This window comes from Thunnus thynnus, chromosome 10 (assembly GCF_963924715.1).
Source record: "Thunnus thynnus chromosome 10, fThuThy2.1, whole genome shotgun sequence".
NCBI classification, from domain to species: domain Eukaryota; kingdom Metazoa; phylum Chordata; class Actinopteri; order Scombriformes; family Scombridae; genus Thunnus; species Thunnus thynnus.
The window spans coordinates 26,009,497-26,031,657 of NC_089526.1; the positions used below are offsets into that span (position 1 = coordinate 26,009,497).

The window sequence follows — 22,161 nt, forward strand, 5'->3', positions numbered from 1 at the left end:
GATAAACACATAAGTCTGGGTACACCTGACAGCTAAAAGTGAGCAAACAACAATTGAGAGATCCAGGGTCCTGGGTCTTGGGTCCTGGTATAGTGGCTTTAGCAATCTGTGTTTTTGAATGTCAGCAATCACTGTTGAGCCTTCTGGAGGGGTCATGAGCCTAAGGTGCCCAATTCATAACTCCAGAGAACGTCCTGTCTTCCACATTCAAACCTTGTTGTATTCCATTTGATAAGTATTGTATGTCTCCTTCTCTTGCTTTGTATCTTGTCCTTGACTCCCTGGTGAAAGATCACCATGATATTGAGGAGAGGACAAGAGTAAAGATACTGAAGGCTTCACTAACGAGATGGAGAACTGAGGCAGCAATCAATAGAGGGAACAGAAGCATTGAGGCAGAGCCCACTTTCACTATTTGGTGGGAAAGATGAAATTGTGTGCCTGAGCAAGAACAGGAGGATATTGACAAAATATTCATGCAACCTGGACAGGATTACAATATGTAACATCATTTCTGCCTGTCAGAAATGAAGCCTCAAGTGCACATCACCAGCTGCCACATAATGTATTGCCACAACATACCACATAAGAGAAAAAGGGCTTTTTTGTAAATGTATGCATCATAACAACACCAAATCCTTGATAAGAGCTTGGACCTTTGTGCAAGAAAAATACAGCCTATAAAAGGTATTCACCCCCAACTTTGGAAGCAATCATGGCCTTGAGTCTGTGTGGATGGGTTTGCACCTGAGAGCACTGCAATTTTTCCCCATTCTTTACATTCATTCATGGATTTATTTTCGCCTCTACACTCACAATCCTCCCAGGGCCTGCTGCAGAGAAGCATCCCCACAGCATGATGCTACCACCACCATGCTTCATTGTGGCGATCCTATGTTCATGATGGCATGAACATGGTATTTACAGTGTTGATCACTGTAAAAGACACATTAAATCCCCTTTGATTCAATGTTGTAAAACAATAAAAACTAAACTTCCAAGGGGGTGAATACTTTTTTATAGATGCTGTATGATTACACTCTGAGGTGCAAATTTAGATTTTCTAGAAAATGAAAAAACTTTTATCCTTTTGTGTCTTGGGTCAGCAATTACAATGCAGGCTATTTGTAATCTTACTTGTATTGATCCAAAAGTTGTTTGTTTTAATACACCTAATGTGCCACTTAGTCAGAGCTGTCAGCAGCATTAAACATTTAAAGGAGTGGTTAAGACTGAAGACCTATTAAGGGTTGGAGACAAAAAAAGATAAAATTGTTGTATTAAAAACAAGTCAGAGGACCAATCATCATGCACTTTTATTTGGCAGAAAATTCCCTGAGATTTGTGGTGCTCCTCATTTAATCCAAGGGGGGATGAGAGATTAAGCAGGGGGTGCTTTAAATTCCCCTAAGGGCTACACAGACCCACATATTACAGAGGTATGGATAATGCACAAGGCAAAAGATGGCCTCATCAGGTATGTTAATAAGGGCTTGAATGAGAGCAGGTTGGTGTGGTGGATGCAGATATCAAATCAAGACGACCAGTGACAGCGATGTGTAGCAGCTACCAGCATAATCATGAGCAGTAACATAATTATCAGATAAGTGAGCGTGAGAGCTTGTCAGAATATAAAGACAGCTTCTTTGTGTTGATTGAAGGTGACTGGTCACGTGGTTGAATGTGAGTCACCGCTTCTTATTATGAGTCAGCTGATACTGATCCTTCCTCTTGTTATGCCTCAGAGGTGAGGAGGTATGAAGGCAGTTTTAATAATGGTAGGTAATTTATCAGATGCCATGTCAATGTGGAGTCAAAGACAGGAGAGTCAAGGATGATGCACTTTGACCAAACAGAATGCAGGCCCCATTATGCTATTTAGATTAGGTGAATGGTGCTGGATGTCTGATGGTTCTTTCGATTTGGCATGTTCATATGTCCCCTACTGCCATTGTTACCAAGTTAGCAATAAAATTGCATTAACATCTGAGGGAGACTATGAGAGGCACACCTTGGATTATAGCACAGAGAACTACAGCAAAGAATAATGCACATAAAACTGATGCACTGCCATTTTTTATGGTTAGGTTTAGCCCTTAGATTAGGCTAGGGTTAGGGTTAGGGTTAGTATGCACTAAATGCACTAAAAAGCAAACATTTTGTAAATGGTATCTTTGTGTTTGCATGTCAAAATACATTAAGATATTAAGGGCAAAAAACTCCAGGGAGAGTGTGTATTTTTGGAGCAACGGGCCTCCAGAGCAGTGGGCTTTTGTTTTCAGGATAATGGGCCGTCAGACTGATGGGCTTTTGGCCAATGACTTTTACAAACTATTGGCATTTCAGAATAATGGGCTGTCGGACCAATGGCATGGCACCTGTACAACAGTCTAAATAGGCTATGGCACCCTCAGCAACTACACTCCCCTAAACTAAACTAACCATAGCATATGGGACACCGCTTGTCTGGCAATGAACAAAGGGAACAAAATCAATTATGGTTTTATGAGGGTGAATGTGTGTTTGGATACAACCAACAAGATATAATTTGTTAGTCAGTGAGCTTTAGAGGTGCCGGTGTCTGTAGTTTGGTTAGCAGCTAGCCAGGCTAGCTGTTTCCCCCTGTTTCTTTCTGCTGAGCTAACAGCTGCTAGCTCCAGCTTCATATTTACCAAAGTTCTCTCATCTATCTTTCAGAGATTAATGTATTTCTCAAAATGTCAAATTGTTCCTTTAATTGTAGAAATGTAAAATTGGTACAGAAATGTAGCTGCAAATGCTGAAGACTTTTTTCCTCCACGACACGTCTGTCAAAGATTGTTAGCTGCCAGTATGGGTTCCTGTGTTTGTCTTTGGCAATCTCTGATATGATAAAAGAGTCACAGTAATCTAAATGAATATTCAAGATATGGAAAACTTTGCTGTGTATGCAAACAGCTGTAAAGCCAAAGACACACTGGTTGCAAGATGTGCAGTCTTGTGTTTGACATGTAAACCTTCTGTTCATATTGAGCAAAAGACATGGACAGCTGAGTTACCTTGCTCTCAGACCTGTCACTTTCCAAAGTGATTGTCAGCTTAACTGACAAGAGGACTCGGGGGAGGCCATACTGCAGAGAGATCATGGAAAACAGAGGAGTGCCTTTGTGGCACAGCATGTGCTCGTCTTGAGTGCTCCTGTGGGGAAAGATGACATGCACCAAGTAGGAGGAGGCAGGTATAAGTGCAGCAAGACGACTGACATGAACACATAATGAAAAACAGCGCTCTGTTGCCCCAAACCAGCTGCTGCTCTTAGCAAATGTCTGTCATGTTTAGCAGTGAGGTCATGACATTGTTATCAGTCTATTTAAAATTCTACAGATCAATCGTTTTAGAGACCACACGTTGAGCATTGAAGAAAATATCTCTTTTTTTGTTTTTTTTTCTTTTTATTTGCACAAAGGTTACAATAAAATATTACACAGTAAAAAGTCCAGAGGGCTTATACAAAGTCCTCCCCTTTATTTCAACAAGTCATTAAAACATGCTGAGTCATAAAACAATATAACATCAAATAGACAAAAAAACGTGTATAGCAGAAAAGAAGACAAAAAGAAAAAAGGAAAAATAATTAAAACAGAAATTTGAACACTTTAAATGTGCAAGAGGTGTAATACATATCCAATCACACAAAATTCTAAACCTCAATTTAATCTCTTGTTGTGTTGTGTTATGATAGCAGTAACACAGAGGAATCGATTTGGCTTTAGCTTTGACTCAGGAAAACTATTTAATTGTGCAGCGTACATAGTGACAGCCAGTGAAAAAGCTACGAAGTTGGTAGCTCAAAAGATGTTCAGATCAAGCAGCTACAAAATGCACTAAAGGAAAAATACCTGTCAGGACTGTGTGAAAAATATAATCAGGCTTCAAACTGAGTGGAACAGGTTAAAATCTCCAATTGTCCAATTGGGTTTTTGACATTGTGATGGAAAAAAACACAAACCTTCATAAAACACAGAGTGAAACAACTAAAACTTTCAATCAATGGATATTATGATACTTTATACCATAAATGTCTGTAAATCAATGTATGGACTTAGCAGTGTAAAACTCATGACAGCTTTATGTCAGTGTAAGATAAATGGTTTTCTCTGGGTTTACCAAATGTAATTGTCTTGCTTTTAAAACTACCAATTTTCTGTGGGAGGTCCCCTTGTCTTGGTCACCCTCCCCAATGTGTGAGAATCACTACCGTATTTTAGTTTTGCACCCAGCATGTACATTGGTCATTTGTCATTTGGTGTGTCCTAAGAAAAGTCGAGCACTCTGAGAGACCAAGCTGAGCTTTCAGTTCATTTGTTTTCAAGTATCCTTGGCTTCCTTGAGTAATGGGAGAAAAATAGACTCACTTCAAAAGTCAATTTAATACTTCTTCACAAATGCTGATATCCTCACATTTACAGTTTAGTCAATATCTGCACAAAGACTGATATGATTATATTCTTCCTCATAATTCCTCCACTGTGGTACAATTTTCAACATGTAATTTTCCCTCTTTTTATATTATTTCATAGTGAAACTAATGATCTTGTTAACTCATTTCAGACAGTACATCAGTACAACAGTTTAAGCTCTCTTTGGTACTTACTGCCTCTGGTACCATACTGTGTGAGGTCACAGCAAATACAGCAAAAAGGCAAATCTGCATGTGCCCAAAGGTCACTGCTCCACATGTGCATTCATTTTAACTGTGCCCCATGATTAAATATTGATGATCACTGCCTAACTAATCAGCCAGTTAAATGTCTACCTGACTCCCAATGTGTAATTTAAAGAGCTTAATTACTGCTGTTCTAGATCTGTCATCAAAATAGTATTGCTTACAGTCTGCCTCCGCTGATGAGCAGCAGTTGAATACTGTCTCACTTTATTTTGCTGTCTGACATGAGACTAATGAACCTGTAATGTCTAAATGTCAAAAAGACAAGACTGTCTTTAGAGATGGGATTAAATGTTTCCATTTCAATCCAACATATTTGATTAACAATAAAGATAAACTATGAAGTAGAATTATAAAAAATCAGAAATGATTCATCTCTCTTTACATGGGTTGGATAATAATACTGTACTTACGTCTGCTGAAATGCAAAACGCTGTGTTGCCTACTAGTGCTTTGATATCACATTGCCACCAACACAAAACACTCAGCATGATAAATATGAAGCATAGTGACAGACTAATGAAGAACTGCGTTATGGGCAGTCAGTTAATGTTTTAGTATAACCTTAGCTTTAGCCATATTTTACATATGTAGCAGTGGAATCAATAATTGAAGTCTATCTTAAAGCCACTATGAGTAGGATTTTCAATTTTGGCACCTCTCAGTGGCAGTACCAAAAAAGACACTGCGTCAGATTAACAACAATGCATGTCAATAATTATTTTGCCCATGACCTTCCCCCCAAAAGCTTTTGATGTTAAGAGAACATTGTGGTTAAACAAAGGTTGGCCAATTCAATCATAGAACTTTGGAGATTGAATGAGGACTACTGAGCCCTCAACTGTGATTTAATAATGCTATGTGGACTTCAAATGCAAGCAAGCATTAATTTGAGTCTATATTTTAAAGAATGAGGACATTTGTTAAGAAATTGGTAGCTGGAGGCATTATTACTACCATGATCATACAAGTCTTCAAAAAGTTGAAAAAGACTTCTGAAGAATCCTATAGGAACTCAAACATGCATCCTGACAGTGCTTTTTTCAGCAATTTGAAAATACCAATAGGCTAACAGATGTGAGATGTGGTTTAAAGGATGTTGAAATTCACAGTTCGTATCCTCTCGGCACACACCACTAGTTCAGAAATGCAAAAAAATGGACTTTGAGAGCAAGAGTGGAGAGGGAGTGAGGAAGGTTCACTCTGTGATTTGAGTGATAACTTAGGCTTTTACAACTTTAACAAATACTCATTACTGGCTTAATACTGATGAGTGGAAAAAAGGAGTTTTGATTTCTGTGGAAAAGGCAGGGAGCTAATAATTTGATCTTGCATCAACTCATCTTTCAATCAAAATGCCACCAGGACAGTGAGGGGACACTGACTTCCACAAGATTCAGATATTGAGTTACCAATGTTGGTGTTTATCTCAACATTCACTCCTCCGTGTATTCCTGGGGAATTTGAACACCAGAGTGTAAGAGGAAAAGGGAAAATCTCCTTTACCACTCTTTAATCTTTTTCTGGCAATCCAAGAACATCAGGGACTTTGGTTTGGTTTAAAGTTGATCACATAGAGACATTAAGACACAAAGCATCTAATCTAGATTTTGAATCAAGATTTTTAGGTCTGGGAAAAAAGGGGATTTAATACAGTACATGACTTAGATACAAGAGACATCACATTTGTATAAAAATACTACCAGAAAAATGGCCTGAACTTGGTCATCTATAGGCTCCTATTTTAGATGGAAAATTCTTATTATTATTCTTTTCATTTCTAATCAAGGAAAAGGATTAAATCACCCAATTCTTGTGACGGTGAGGTTCGAAATCAGTCCACTCAACCAGGATTTTCTAATGAGCTATAACAAGGGAAAAAAAAATCTAATTGGAGCAGGATGGAAATTTAATCAGCTTTGATTCTTCCTGTCCACGTGGAACATCATTGAGACTAATATGTCTTCGCACTCAGGGCTGGCTGCTCGAAAGCTTATAGCATTGTCACTTGGCATCATGATGACTGAGATGATCAACCTCTTAGGCATAGAGGTACTTAATATAATATGTTTTATATCAAGCATATAAAACATGAATTTGATAAACAATAAAAATCTGTGATGCTCATATAAACAACCATCTATTCTGTGGTTTGTCGTCAAGGCAACACGCCCCCAAAATATGTCATATGATGCCTCATTTGGAATGATGGGAAAAGACAACTTTAAACTTATATTAAGCATTCAATCTCATATTGTTTATAGTTTTTTACTGGTGTATTTGTTTCCACCACTAAGCACAGAAACCTATTATTGCTTTCTAAATTCACATAGCAAAGTTTCTTTCATGCATTTTACTTGACAAGATGGCCTTGCAGTCTAGAGGGTTGGGACCACATTATGTACCTCTCAGAGAGTGAGAAAGTGTTTTTAGCATCCTCTCTAGATCTTTCAGGCTGTAAACGCATAGTACTTTGAATAACACTGTGACACTCTACCAAACAACCCACTGTGGGCCTACACTTAATGTGATGTCACAAGTATCAAGCCTCATTTCACAATGATTGCTGGAGTCTTGGTGGTCCATGGCGCTGCACAGTATGTAACTGCTCTTGTGTGTGTAACTGAAAGACTTAAATGTTAATGTTATCCATTTTCAATTTTTGTGTGTAAATGAATGAAGTGTGTCTGTGTGTGTGGTGTGTGGTGGGTTCAACTAGAGCTCAGCAGTTCATGATTGAGAAAATATGACAATATTATGGGAGTGATGTTATTGGAAAATTTATTGTGACATTTAATTTTATGCTCCAAAGACCCATCATACATAGCTTAGCATGCCCCTGAAAACAAAAGCTCTCCTCTATCCCTATCTCTTTCTTTTTTGAAAACATTTTTAAATATGTGGTCTTCATCCTGACAGCTTCACCCTTCATTTAAAGAATAGATTTGTTTGACATTTGTTTGACATTTAGTCCAAAGATATTTTCTACAGGTCCTCTCACCAATGACAAGCAGTAATTGAAGATATGCAAATAATTACCACAGCGTCTTAGAGTTTAGGCTTCGTCAGGTCGACACGCATGCAGTCGAACAAAACATCCGAATGGGCGAAGAAACCACATCCATTACCCTCCCTTGGGTGCTGCATGTGGACATAGTAAGCATTTTCCATCAAATACACTGACACGAACAAGAAAGGGGTCCAACTAGTAATTACATCCTGCTGTCTTGAGGGGAACAGTGATTGCATGTGGGCAAGAAGGTGGAGTGGTTTCCCTGCGTTGATCAAGAGTCCACCTTTACTGTGATATAAATACTCCCCATTAAGACGCAGACATAACATGGGTCACAGTCCAAGGTTTTGGCTTTTGTCAGTCCCTGCAAGTTCGTCTTTCCACAGTGAGTGGTGAACATGTTCCTCTGTTGGTCTCAGGATGAGAGTTAAAGAGGGTTGTTAATCGTTAATTTGCTGCAGCTGTGTTTGCTAAGACAGCAGAGCCAGCCCTGACTCTCCATCTCCAGAAATCATAAAAGCCCCACCATCTCACCGTCCCTACAGCTCAGAATTTCTCAGAATTAATAATCCCCAAATTATACATAAATTGTAGCTTTTTCTGGAGACACCAAGTCCCTAGTAATAGCTGTGCAAGAAATCTGGTGTACTAGGCAGTTGGAATTGCAGGTCATGTTATAAGATGAGACTTTATTTTTCCTCAGTGGAATATTCACATGTAGTAGCAGCACAGAGACAAGCTAAAAATAAGAAGAAAGAAAATAAACAAACAGATAAAGAAATAGTTGAATGACATAAAATAAGAATTTAAAGAAATTAGCTTTTAAAAGCAATATATACATTACAATACATTAGACTATATAAGAGCATTGTACAAATATTTGAATATTTGCGTGAAAGAAATCCTGTTGTGGAACATGATGCATGAACTATATATAATATAATTATATATAGGTATGACATATAAGTACAATATACATAATAATATATGAAATATTATGAGATATGTAATATATGTGCATTTTATGTTATATACACACACTATACAGTAATAATGCTATATGGAAGAGAATATCATGAAATACCATATAATATAGTTTAAAAACAAAATAACATAATAATAACAATAACAAACAAATTGCAATACAGTATTAATGTAGTGATATAAGTAATATAATTGAATGTAAAATAAAATAATGTTAGATATGTTAAAACTTCATGCACTACCACTCCCTTAGTAATAATACTGTGAAATCTAATCTGGGACAAGGTCCTGGTGTATTGTTGTAAAGCAAGATAATATGTGTCAAATACAAAAGAAATTCTTACAAAATATAAAGAAACATTTCTCAGTATTCAAAAAATGAACCACAGTTTGAAACATTATGTTCAATACTGTATATTCAACAGAGCCAGAGAAAGACACTAGATGTTGAAGAAGGTGAACAGCTGCCATTACAATGAAAGCACAAGCATGTTTGGATTCATCATCCATTGTTTAACACATCCTCAGCTGACATTAAATTATTGCTAAATACACCTTACATAATATTTATTGCATCTATGAAAATTATTTCTGTTACTAAGATTTAGTTCTCTGAACATGCTGCAGCAGTCACCAGTAAATTAATGTCTTTAGAGGGGTGAGTCACACATATGCGTCAGTGTCTATTCAAGATGTAAATAATAATCGTCATTCAATGTTCTCAAATTAAATGCAACTCTTTCTTAGACCTGAATTCTGATTAATTACAATGAGTTAAACCAGCTGACTCTTCTGTGACAACTTCATGAGGAAAACCACTTTCTGGGAGAGCTTCCGGCAATTAAAATGTCAAAGTGAAGCATGTCTTCTGTTTTCTCTCTATTATTTAGAATCAATGAACCTCTGATTTGATGTACAGTGTGATGACTTGTAAAGGTCAATGTCACTGTATGTCTTAATGGTGTTGTATCAGCTACTTAGCTTTGAAGAGAAAGATGTGAGGAAAAAATGGCCCAAGGAACATTTTAGTTATTCAGAATAAATTAGGGCACCAATCAGTAGGAAGAGAGATGCAGCTGTGCAAACCTTCTGCAAAACAGGATTTTAGCCATATCAGACTCTGGCAGTAATGGGATACACCAGTAGAATTCAAAACGAATAGTCCATCCATCTATTGCTGCTTTGAGATATGCATTTTCACTTTTGAGTGTTTCATATTAGCTATGAGCCCATTAAATGTTGCTCATTGAAATACCTCCATCCTCAACAAATTTATGTTCACTAGACGCAATGAAAGTGACAAACCGTATGGGAGGTTATTGAAGCAATTGAAGATGCCTTGTGGAGTTTTCTTGTAAATAAACACATCTGTTATTCACATTCAACATTTCTCAGCAAAACCCATTTTGTCTGTCCTTGAGGCCTAACAAATGAGCTGCATAAAACATTTGCAAAGCTGATTTTTTTTTTTTTTTTTTTTTTTTTTAAATATTTCAAAGCCTACATTGTATACATTAATGTTTACACCAGCAAACATCTTCCCTGCCTTTTGCTGGCACATGGTTAAAATGTATCAATATACATGGCCGCCCTCTATGTGCGTAATTGTGTGACATTATGCATCCTTTTATCATTTCTAGAGCAAAAGATACAAGCAAAATGGGGACCTTGTCATCAAAACATTACTCTATTGCGCCCCTAGTGTTAAATGGACATGCTCCTGGCACTGAAGAACCCTATAATCATCTCACAATCTATAACAGTTGTGATTATCATCTGGTTGTACTGTATGAACTCATTTGGACGCAGGGAAATATGATCGTTCAGTGCTTCAGTTCAAGTTTCATCTCAGTACAAATTTGGCAACTTTTATGAGGTTGTGTCCATATGTCATCTTCCCACACATTTCCGCTCTATTAAAACCATTAGGTAGAATTATGCCAATCTTAATTGAAATCCCTTCTTCTTTCTTGTGGATGGTTGTCATGGAGACAGAGCAGCTTTACCCGATCAACATCTGGTTCAGAGCCAAATTAGGTCTAATCAGTCCTGATTGTCAGTCCGGACTGTCTCTTTGACAGTCTGCCAGTCCATTTCTCTGCCTCTGCTGCAGCATGATGGCAACAGATTCTATTCATGACTCCTCAGTCCACAGATTTGGACACAAGATACCATGTATTTAAGCTTTTTAGGTGCTTTTATTGTTTAATTGGAGTTAAAATTTGGTTTTAGATTCATTACAAATGATTAAAAACTGTAATTCATATTTAGCTCTTGGTCTTTTGGTCTTCTGACAGTAGGCTTTAAACACTTGAATCTATTAAATATATGGAGTTAAGAGTTCCATAATTTTGGTGCGGCCACTTTGGTGCCTATTGTTTTACGAAGTAGATACTCTGCTGAGATCATTAGTGATGAGGGTGATTTGATTTGGAGGACCAAATACAATAACTCCTAATTCATAGTCTTTCCACCATGTCATTCATCATTTGATAGCTAACAATATACATTATGGATGACAAAGAGTCTCTGTCTTTATAATCATACACACGACAAATGCGACAGTGAAGTGATTCTCCTTGAGATCACAGGTAATGAAGATAGAATAACACTGAATAGAGCATTGTCCATGTAATCATTGAGCATGTGTTAGCCCTCTTACTGTGGGAAGGATGATGCTCTGGAGATTTTATACACAGTGTTTTGGTGACCTCTGCAGGTTAAACTATTCCTTATTCTGTGGGTAAATGATGCCGTCTGGGATCTTCTCATTTACTGAGCTGTGACAAGCATACCAATATGCATCACTGCTTAGTTATGGGGGTAAATCAGGACATGCAATTTTCCAAATGAGTCCATTAAGCCCATACTTCAAGGCTTGTCCATGAATCTCAATACAACAAACAATACAAAATAATCAACAACAACAACAACTACAAAAAACATAATAGCACATTTGCTTCAGGGTTTTCATAATTTACATTCAACAACATACTTAAGTTCACAAAAACTTGTGTCTGGAAATTTAACAGCATAATTTAAGTGATGCTAAGCATACCTACTGTATTGTGCATTTGTGTGTATGCAGGTGCTAAAAATATTGTTAAAAGAATGATTCTGAAAATGTATTATGAATTACTGGAACACTGTATGCTTGGCTGAACAATAAACAACAAGGTAATTGTGCATATAATTAGAGAACATTCTAATTATATACATGTTGTACCCATTTGTAAATGATGAAATAATAACATGGCGAGCTAGCCAGGCTATGCGACTTTAATCAGCAATTTCGAATTAATCTCACACTCACTGAATGGTGACTTGAAAAATTGCAGTATTCAAATATAAATGCCTCATTGAAAAACTCTTGAAGACAATTACAATAAAGGCATCAGAAAGATAAATTGAGGAAATACCTTGAAACAACTGTAATGTTTAAAATCCCCCACTTGATGGCAGCATTGTGACTGCAAAGGCACATTTAACACTTCAACCTCAGTATAAACTACAACACTAATACCATCAAGACTGTACTGAGAAACTAACATGATGTGCATAGTGCACTCACTGTATTATTAATCTATTATTCCATGTTGTTTATGATGTTATAAAGTCATAGAGTAAAAAAAAAGCCTTATTGGCATGATGTCCAACATTTATAGGTTTATGAAGTAATCTAGTTATGTGTTTGTGTCTGTCTGTGGTCTAATTGTCTGCTTGTAAATCTGTATACCTGTTTGGTCAGTCAGTTGGTGTTTTTTCTGTGTGTGTTTGGCTAATATAACTCCTGACTGAACTGTGGCTCTTTGACTGAATGTGTTTAGCACTCTACCTTGTTTGGGCTGACTGTTTTTAGCATTTGTACTATCAAGAAAAAAATGTCTTGATTAATTATGTAATTTCAGTTCACTTTTACCTCGGGAAACAAAAAAAACCCAAAAAAAATCACTGGGGAAATGAGCACAAAGAAATATTGTTTCTGCCCTGGTAAAAACATTGTCACAACTTCTACTCAGACAATCACACAGTAAAGCAAAACCTATAAAGAAAGTTCCCAGACTGTTTTTAATCCTCGAGGAGAGCTCATTTAGTTATTTCCTGTTGAATTGTTTTTGAAGAGTGGTCTTTGTTTCTCCAAGATTAAAATTCAATGAGGAAAAAAACCAATGGAGTGTAATAAGAAAAACAAAAATAGCCCTGCATAGCCAGCCAGGAGGTATAGAACGCCATTTGTGTTTCATTATTTATGGTGAAGCCATACACTTTTTTTAAAGTCATGTCCTTTCCCCGTGTTGCTGGGAATTATGCACTGCCTGTAGTAGAGTTGCCATGCTTCACTGCTTACTAAATCGGCAATTCCCCCCTAGCCGGGCATCGTTCTCAAGCACATCATGCCAAGGCCTATTTTGATGACATCATCATTGCTGTCACTCTCATTCTGGACAGACCCCTCTGGGTAAAAGGGTGTCACGGACTGCTGCACACCCATATCTGGTCGTCCATTGCCCAACACAGCAGTATCCCCTATCAGAAGTCCCTGCAGTGTTGCTGTGCAGCAGTAGATTATACTTGATGACTTCATCTTAATCACATTCTGCTTCATTTTCTTTTATCTGCTCGCCGCCATGCCACACTGGCTGCAAAATGTTCCACAAGTGGGTGCGCACAAGCCTTATTTGAGCATATGCACTTACAGACAGGGACACAGAAACACTCACATATTGACACACGAACATAAGTCTGCTTTTGTTAAATTCAAACTTCCTGCTCTAATACCACATGGTTAACATTACTTTCAAAAGGGTAAGATAAGTAGATTCTGATCTAACCAGTAAACACACATTGCAACATAATGTGTGAGAGATTGCACCTAAAGTGACACTCTTATAAGACATCTTTGACCTCAGTGTAAATGTTCATAATCAACAAATATTCATTTGTTGAAACTGGGTTCACTATGCTGTAATTATGCTATAAGATGATGCTGTAATGTCTGACATTCACCCACTTCAACCTTCTGATTAGTGGACAACCCGCTCTACCTCCTGAGCCACACAGCTGCCCTCAATTACATGACTTTCATAAAAGTAAAAGTGCATCTTTATGTACAGTACTTTCAGATATTACATGTATGCTCTTTAATTAGGTTACAGTATCATAGAACTGCCAATAAATAAAAATGTATGTAACATTATTCCATTTGAAGCAGTTAGAGTGATTAATCTGTGATGTATGTGAGAGCAGTTCTCCGAATGTCGGCTTGTTTTGTTCCTCCCTTTTTTCATTTTCAAAAACAAGAACATCACTTATTTTACAATTGTTTGAGTAAGCAAGTTCTGCACAGTATCAGAGCTATAGACAATCAAAGACATAGAGATGAATCAATAAATAAACTTAAACAACAAAAGTAAATCAATAAAAATAAAGACAAAACACAGAATTAGTAATTTAACACCATTTTTCAACGCAGCTTTTTTTTTTAACAAAAGTTTTTCTTTAATCTAACAAGTGACCCCAAACTTAACAAAATTTGTCAAAATGTTTCCTTCAATTATAATTAACTTTTATATGAGACACAGAACAAAATACGGAAAAAAAGAAACATTTTTAAAAAAATATATAAAATACAAATCGAAATTATAAAAAAAACATGCAACCCCACAATCTATTTCTTATTACTATGGTAGTGATGTTAAAAAGTGTCATAAAACCATGAACTTACAATGAAATTTATACTATTATATAAAACTGTTTTTATTTGTCACACATTCATATTGATAAAATTGTCTCTATTGGTATAAAGTGTCATTAAAAAGTTTTCAATTCATCCTGCTAATGATGAATGAAGTGCTACAAGCTAAAACAAAAAAATGTAAAACAGTTGTCAACTGCATCAGCATCAGTGCAAAACAGTCACTTGTTTTGCTCTTTACCATAACTCTGAATGTTGATGAATGAGTAACCAGATGAGTGACGTACACTGTAGCAGACAAAGAGAGATACGTTCAAATAATTTATAGCTGTCCACCACTTTTGAGGACAAAGCAGCCCAGTCTCTGTTAAAGTGAGCTGGGTCTCTTCACTGGTCTTTGAACACTTTTGACCTTGCTCTCTGACTCCAGACACACACTCAGAGAAACATGGTTTTCTCAGACATGGCAGTGGGCCAAAATAAATAACCTGCCCTCAGAGTGTCGGCAGAACCGCAAGAAATCCAAAACCAAGACCCGGCCCAGCAGCACTCACTCACAGGCTATCAGCGAATGACTTGCTGAAATTTTAATTGTCCGAATGCATCATGTGGTTTGGAAACAAAATCAAATCAGGGCGGATCATCCTTCCTCTTTGACACCAGTCCAAAGGAGAGTAGCATTTTTGATTAGGGTTTCATTTATTTATTTTAGGTGGCTCTGATTTCAAGGTCGGGTTACACCAACTTGGGGGACAAACAGATGACATTGTATGGATAGGTAATTCAAGAGTCTGCATGCTTCGATCCTCACAGATAAGAGGGAGATAAGAGACAGGTGTCTTGTAGAATAGAGGACATCCATCTAGAAATTCAATCGCCAAAGCACAGTCAAAAATGGTTTCCATGAAATAAAAGGATTGATATCAATACCTTCCTTCAGTTAAGGAGAACAGGATTTCGTATTTGCTGATACATCTTCCACAAAAGCTGTTTTTTTTTCTTTTTGGTTATCACTTTCTTATATTACACAAATTGATGCAATTAGTGACACCTACGCAATGTGAGCCTTTTTAAAAATGATGTTCTAATGTGATCTGTTGGAAGTGAACGTGTGTGAGTGAGTGTTTTACTGTCCTCACTACATGGCTGCAGACGTCTCCACTCCTGTCCAGTCTCACTGTCGTATCACTTGTCTGATGACACAACTCCAGTCAGGTATTACAGCTGTAAATGTGATTAAGAAATGCTACAAGTGGACAGTAGACGGGATGGCTCTTTTAAGATGCAGTTCCTTGTGTGTGTGTGTCTGTGCTTGGTACAGTGAGGTGGTATTACACAATACGTTATATATACCGTTTCAGGAGCTGTTTTATTGCAAAATGTTTAATTCACCAAATATCACTGTATACTACAGAATACAATAAATGTAGTTAGTTATACTGACATGCAGTTTTGATACTTAAAATTGTCCACTCATGTGCTTTGCAAATGCAGAACAGCTTCTTCAGAGAAACCTCCTCTTTTCCTCTTTTCCCATCTTGTAAAGCATGCAGTCGTTCAGGCTGGCGACGAGTTGCTGAAGGTGCATTTTTAAATGCACTGGAAGTCTGTGTGAATGATGGAACAGCACGATGGTGAGCAAATATTGGAAAAAAGGTGATGAACATCTCTGACATTCAAGGTAAGGACATGTGGTCAGGAAAAAAAAAATCAATGATATTCTACTCAGCAATCAAATGAGGGACAAATGTAGTGAGACCTTATGCAGAGTCACTTGATCTTTTTCATTGGAGCAGTTGCAGACCAGGCTGATATCTCTTGAGTTTGAATGATAACAGATGAAAATATTTCATGACTTAAATGAAGGTCAAAGTATAAAGAATGAGCTCAATGATTACATTATGATAATTAAATGTTATCTGTCAATTTATAATACAAGCCCTTGGAGAAGGAGTAGTGTGGTGGAATTTAATGTGCCATCCTTTCAGGTTATTATTAATCGTCAAGGCCATTAATAATTGGACAGTAAATATTCATTACAAGCCTCCATATCATGACATAAAGGCTATGTCTGGCCAATTAAAAATGCATAAGGAGTAATGGGGCTTTATGAATAACTTAGCAGATGCCTCTCAAATGCTAGGGCATGGCAAAAGCAACAAAAGACTCACAACATAGAATATGACAGTTTTTAATATATAACATGTAGTATACAAATAGTGTAGACAAAACTATAAATCTAAATCTGGTGGCTCCAACGAAATATTGACAATACATACATTTTCAGGTTTTGAATTTTTTTGAAGGTTTATGAAAAACAGGAACATATTAGACACTAATGGTGAATATACTGTACAGTGGTGAATTGCATTTTCAATTTGCGCATCAAAAACTGGTGTGCTGTATGTATTAAAACGCTTTATACATCTTTAAAATGCTTTCTATTTACAGTATAACAATATTTTACTTTTTTCATGTTCTCTGATTGTTAATCCAATACTGTAGCTGCCCAGTAGATGTCAGGTTTGTATAAGAAAAAGGTTTTAGGGCCAACTACCTTGTTCCTGAGACTCCAACATTCACCATCACCCTTTTAGCACTTGTACATAAACTTAAGTGTCTAAAATCTAACCCTGCTTACTTGAATTTTTACACCACAAAACTAGTATTACAGTAAACAGTACTACTAGTCATAAAAGTAGAAATTTTTATACATAATCTTTATATCTCTATCTCCACATGAAAACGTTTTTTCACTCTCCACAGAAAGGTTGTTTGAGTTTGGATTTAATGTTGCACTCAGTGATGCTTCAGGATGGAAGCTCACTGACACTGAAGACACGAATCAGAGAGCTCTGACTGACGAGCACCTGTAACGTGCCATCTATGGACATCTTTACTGTATGCCTCCTAATGGACTCTAAGTAGATGTCCACAAGATAGCCTAACTGTAAGCAGTAAATACTATAAAAATAAATGAATGAATGAATCTGTTTGTGAGTTACTGGCTACTAAGCAGTTTTGTGACATTTCTTTGTATTTTTCTTGATAGCACCAGTTTGTATGAAATTAAATGCATTTTGCCTTATAAGAACTAACGTGTAACTGGAAGGATAGGCTGGGTTAAACTGTTGAGCCTCTGTTTATACTGTATTAATATGTTTTAACTGTAAGATGAGCCACGTGTGAAACACTTGAAGATCTTTCCTAAAAAGAAACTGTTAGACTCATCCCTGACTGGTGGAGTGTTATTTTTGGCACCATGTTTGCTTAGTTGTAGTGATGTTGATGCAAGCATTCAGATAGGACCTACTGTACTCCACATCTTTTAGGTGGAATGATCCTACTGTAGCTTACAACTGTTTTTCATACCTATCTGTTGTCATGACAGAAACTTCAGAAAGAACCAACTCACAGATGGTCTTGGAGAATGGAGAAAAAAATATTACTGGTGTTCAAGTTCATTTAGTTCACTAAGTTTGTGTATTCTGTTTTTAATTTCTGTGACAGTTACAAATTGTATCTGCTGCATTTATCTCAGAAAGTCTTTTGACAAACATGTTTTTTTGTCAGTGATTTGGTTATTTTCAGAACACTCGGCTGTCATGTACACATGCTCCATGGCCAAAACAGTTTCTCTTAACAATATTTTGAAAAGGCATTGCTATGGCCACCTTGACTTAAGTGCTAACCCTGATTACTGGGATTGGCTTAAAGAGGTAAATCCAACTCATAGTGTTTTTAAGCTCACGTATTACTTCCCACCTCCACTTCAAAGTTAGTGACTACCTGGCAAGTAGGGAATGATGTTGATAATGTAGGATGACAGATAGAACAAATTAGCAACCTGTAACAATCCTAGTTTTGTTTGGTCTTAATGAACCACCCCAGTAATTTTTGTTTTATAAAAGCAATAATTGGTTTAGGCAGAACAAAAAATGAGGTGGTATGAGGGTTTTGTTATGATGAGGGCCACCATGCTGGCTCATAGCCAGCTCACTACAATCGGGTCCTTGATTTATTAAAAAAAACATTTAACAAGAAAAATGTGAAAATTTAAATGAACCTTTCTTTCTTCCGAGATCATATTGTGACATATGGTGTAGACACAGTGTGCATGAGGTTTTGTGAGGACTAACTCCAGGTGCATGCAGTGTTTTAGTTCAGTGCCCATGTGTCACTTCAGGGCATGTTAGTACTCAAATTGTCTGAGAGGGTATCCACTGTCCATTGAACAGTTTCATGCAATCTAATACAACAACACAAACTGCTGCCTCAAAAATGACCATTGAGTTGTATCAACACCTCTCTGATGAAAATGTAACATTGATATCTTTACAATAAAAGGATATAGTGCAGGTCTGTTGTAAGGGATGAATGAAAATGTTCAAGTTAAAGCTTTTAATAAGGCAACAACAATAAACAGCACATCCTCATCAGAGTAAAAGAGGATTATTGTGTCAACCACTTGCATGTGTGTCAGTCAATGACAAGTGCTGGCTTAGACTCTTTTCCAAAACTGGGAATGTTATTCTTGGAACAGGTGGTGCATCTACTTAGCTGAACAGCTTGTTTTGCGTGGTTGCTGAAAATAAACATCGACTGATCCAGAAACGTATTACCAGTATCTGTCCATTCTTAGACTGTTTTGTTGCAACAATGTCCAATTGAACATAACTTGTCTATAATTGCTTTTTCTCATTCTCCTCTGGCTCTAAGCTTTCTATTGCCAAGTGTTACCAGGGTTCAGCAGAGATGTTAGCTGCACCGCACACTGCGGACAGTCATAGAGCCCTGGAGCAAACGAGCGGACATATATATCACTTGACTGTGTGTCAGGACGATTACTGGATAAAGATCACAATATGACACTTTTCCTTTTCTGTGCTGGCTCAGTGAACAGAAGAAAAGCTCCTGCAGCTCAGCATGCTCCTGTCCAGGATATTGATCACAGATCTCAGACTTATGACCTCTCAAGCCTGTTAGGGAAAAATCATTCTGCCTTTTTCATTTTCAGAACATCACACTTATTCTTGTTCTAGGAAGCACATATTTGAGGATCTAACCAAGATATTTCATTATTTCTTCAGTGTCTTGCAGTTTGCATATATGTATATATTTCTTTACAATACATGACCAGCTCAACAGCAGTTTTAATCAGAATGTTTTGCTTTGTAGTACTAGTGTCACTCATTTTCCATCATGCTCCTCAATTTATCCTTTTAATAGAAACCATGACAGTCAAATAAAACACATAAACACTTAAATGTATCTTAAAGAATAAGGTTGGCAATAATTTATATTATTTATTATCAGCAATTCTCATGAAAAGTCAGAAACCGACAATGCGTCCTGTCCCTTAACACTTTGAGACACCTCATCTGTCTGTGTTATTCAGCCCTAACTACATCCATTCCTACTGAAACCATACATCTTTAAATAAGGCTAAACAATACTGTACAATTGCTGGGGACATTACTCCATAATATACATGATATTTGTTAAAAATCATAGAATATCGCCATGTAGAACTCTCCTTTAAGTTGTGTTTTATTTTCTCTGCAAAGGTGTACACTCTCCTGACCTTTTCACTGTGTAGTAAATATTGTGATCCATAGATTTACATGGCAGTTATACTAATGAGTTTACTTGTGTGCCACCTAAATCAATCTCACATATTATGATTCTGTTTTGGTAATATGGGAAACACATATTGCACACAGAGGTGTTCTATTTTTCTTTCTCTTTGGAGTGCTAAAGGGGGAGAGGGGCGCTAGATTGGCCTGAAACAAATCAATAGTGCAAGCAAAAGCATTTTTATATATGCAGTTATTAGGTCATAAGCTACAGTATGCCACACTTCATTTTAGCAACAGCTGAGGCCTCCAGTGGGGCCGGCTCTCCCCCAGCCCTGTCCCCGCAGGGACATTATGAGAATCATAAATAATACGTGCTAATGAGATATGAATTGATTACGTGGGGAAAAGCTTGACGCTCTCAATCCATCACCCTAAATGATGTTTAACAATAGATTACCAGCCAATAATTCCTCCAATATGAGATTAAATAAAATAGCAGGGCAGTTTTCAGCAGACTACCGCCGCCTCCCTCTCCTCCCATTTTCCAACGAGTGGAAATAAATCTGCTCAATTACTGTACCACCAATCCGTTTTTCACCGCTAAGGACATTATTATTTCATTTAGAGCTTGTTCATGCATCATAGATTATTTCATTTTACTCAGTCAATACGGAGAAGTGCAGTATTTTATTTTATCCACTGGGGCTTTTGGTGAAGTGGGGCTTTAATATAGTATACTTGGCTGAGGAAGAGGGGCTTGCTATGGATGGAGAGAAACATGGTTATCACCTGGTTAGGAAAAAAAAACAGATGTATATATTCATGCTCACATATTCAGTTTTCTGGGAGATATATACATTTGCTCCATGCTATCCTCAGGCAAGACAATGAGAAAATGGTTCTTCTTCAAACCTGTGATCAATTGAAACCACATTAGCTGTGCCTATAAGATGATTTGGAACATCACTTCAATCCCAAAGAACAATGAAAATTGGATAACACACATGCTCACTGGGCTCTAACTTAGCTGCAAATCATGTTAAGGTTTTCAGTGAAGCCAAAGTTGTGATTGGTTATTTCTCCTTTAACTGCATCAAGTTGTACCTCTGAGGGTTTACTTGTGATGATCTGTGTTAATGTGTGTTCTTATCGCTTTTCTATGGCTTAAAGACACACAAGCCAGGAAACAAACAACACAAAGAGCAAGAGTAATCGAAGTGAAATTCCAAATAAAAGGTTTTGATCATTGGTTGACATCTCAACATGAGCTCCAAGATGCAGTTTTTTGACTTAACAGGTTGTAGAAGTTGACTTATGCCTGAAATTGTTAGGTTACTGTTGACTGACTACATTTACACTGCAAAGAGAGAGATTTCAAAGACAGATTTTAATGAGAATGGCATTAGCTACTTCTTTACCTTAAGAGTGAGGAGTTCCAGATCGAGAATGGTTCACTGATCAAGTGACTTTACTTCTCCTTAGTGACCTGTCTGTAACTGCTCCTGTCCCATCATGAAACAGACGATTGAACTGCTGTGTAACTCCTGAAATTGGCTTTTAGACTTCTGCATTATACAGTATGTCTTAATGAGTTAAATCAAAGACTTTCTTGTGAACACAGGTGTTAATCAGATCTCTGTATCCATGAATTCCCGGTGTAGAGAACTTTTTGGCCATGCTAGTGGCAATTTTGGACATTTTGGACATTTGTGGTTCCTAGAGGACTTACCCACTGACTTTTCTGTCAGCGCCACTGTAAAATTCACTTTTGTGGCTTTGAGTGAAATGTCTCAACAACTATTGTCATGAAATTTGATATATACATTCATGTCCCACTCAGGATTAATTACGATAACTTTTTAATCTGGTGCCATCATCTGCTCAAAATTTCAGTTTGTCTAATACTTTGGTTAAACACTAAATACAGATGACATTCCCATTAATTTAGTGCTAATTAGAAAAGATTAGCACACTACACACTAAACTAAGATGGTGACCTTGGTAAACATTTTACCTGCTTAACATCAGCATAATAGTATTGCCATTGTGAGCAGGTTTGTATGCTGATATTAGCATTTAACTCAGCCTCACAGAGTCACTAGCGTGGCTGTCGACTCTCTTTAAAATATGATCCAGGGGCATGATATGGGGGCACATTTCTGTGGATACATATGTCATATACATC

General features: G+C 37.1%; 1 long non-coding RNA gene across 1 annotated transcript; it reads right to left on the reverse strand.

Moving 5' to 3' along the window:
- Window positions 1-7,469: 7,469 nt before the first annotated feature.
- LOC137190600 (uncharacterized) lies at window positions 7,470-8,192 on the reverse strand. Its single transcript, XR_010930251.1, has 2 exons — window positions 7,745-8,192; window positions 7,470-7,631 (listed from the first exon to the last, which is right to left on the reverse strand). It is a non-coding gene; the product is annotated as an uncharacterized lncRNA (long non-coding RNA).
- Window positions 8,193-22,161: the final 13,969 nt, after the last annotated feature.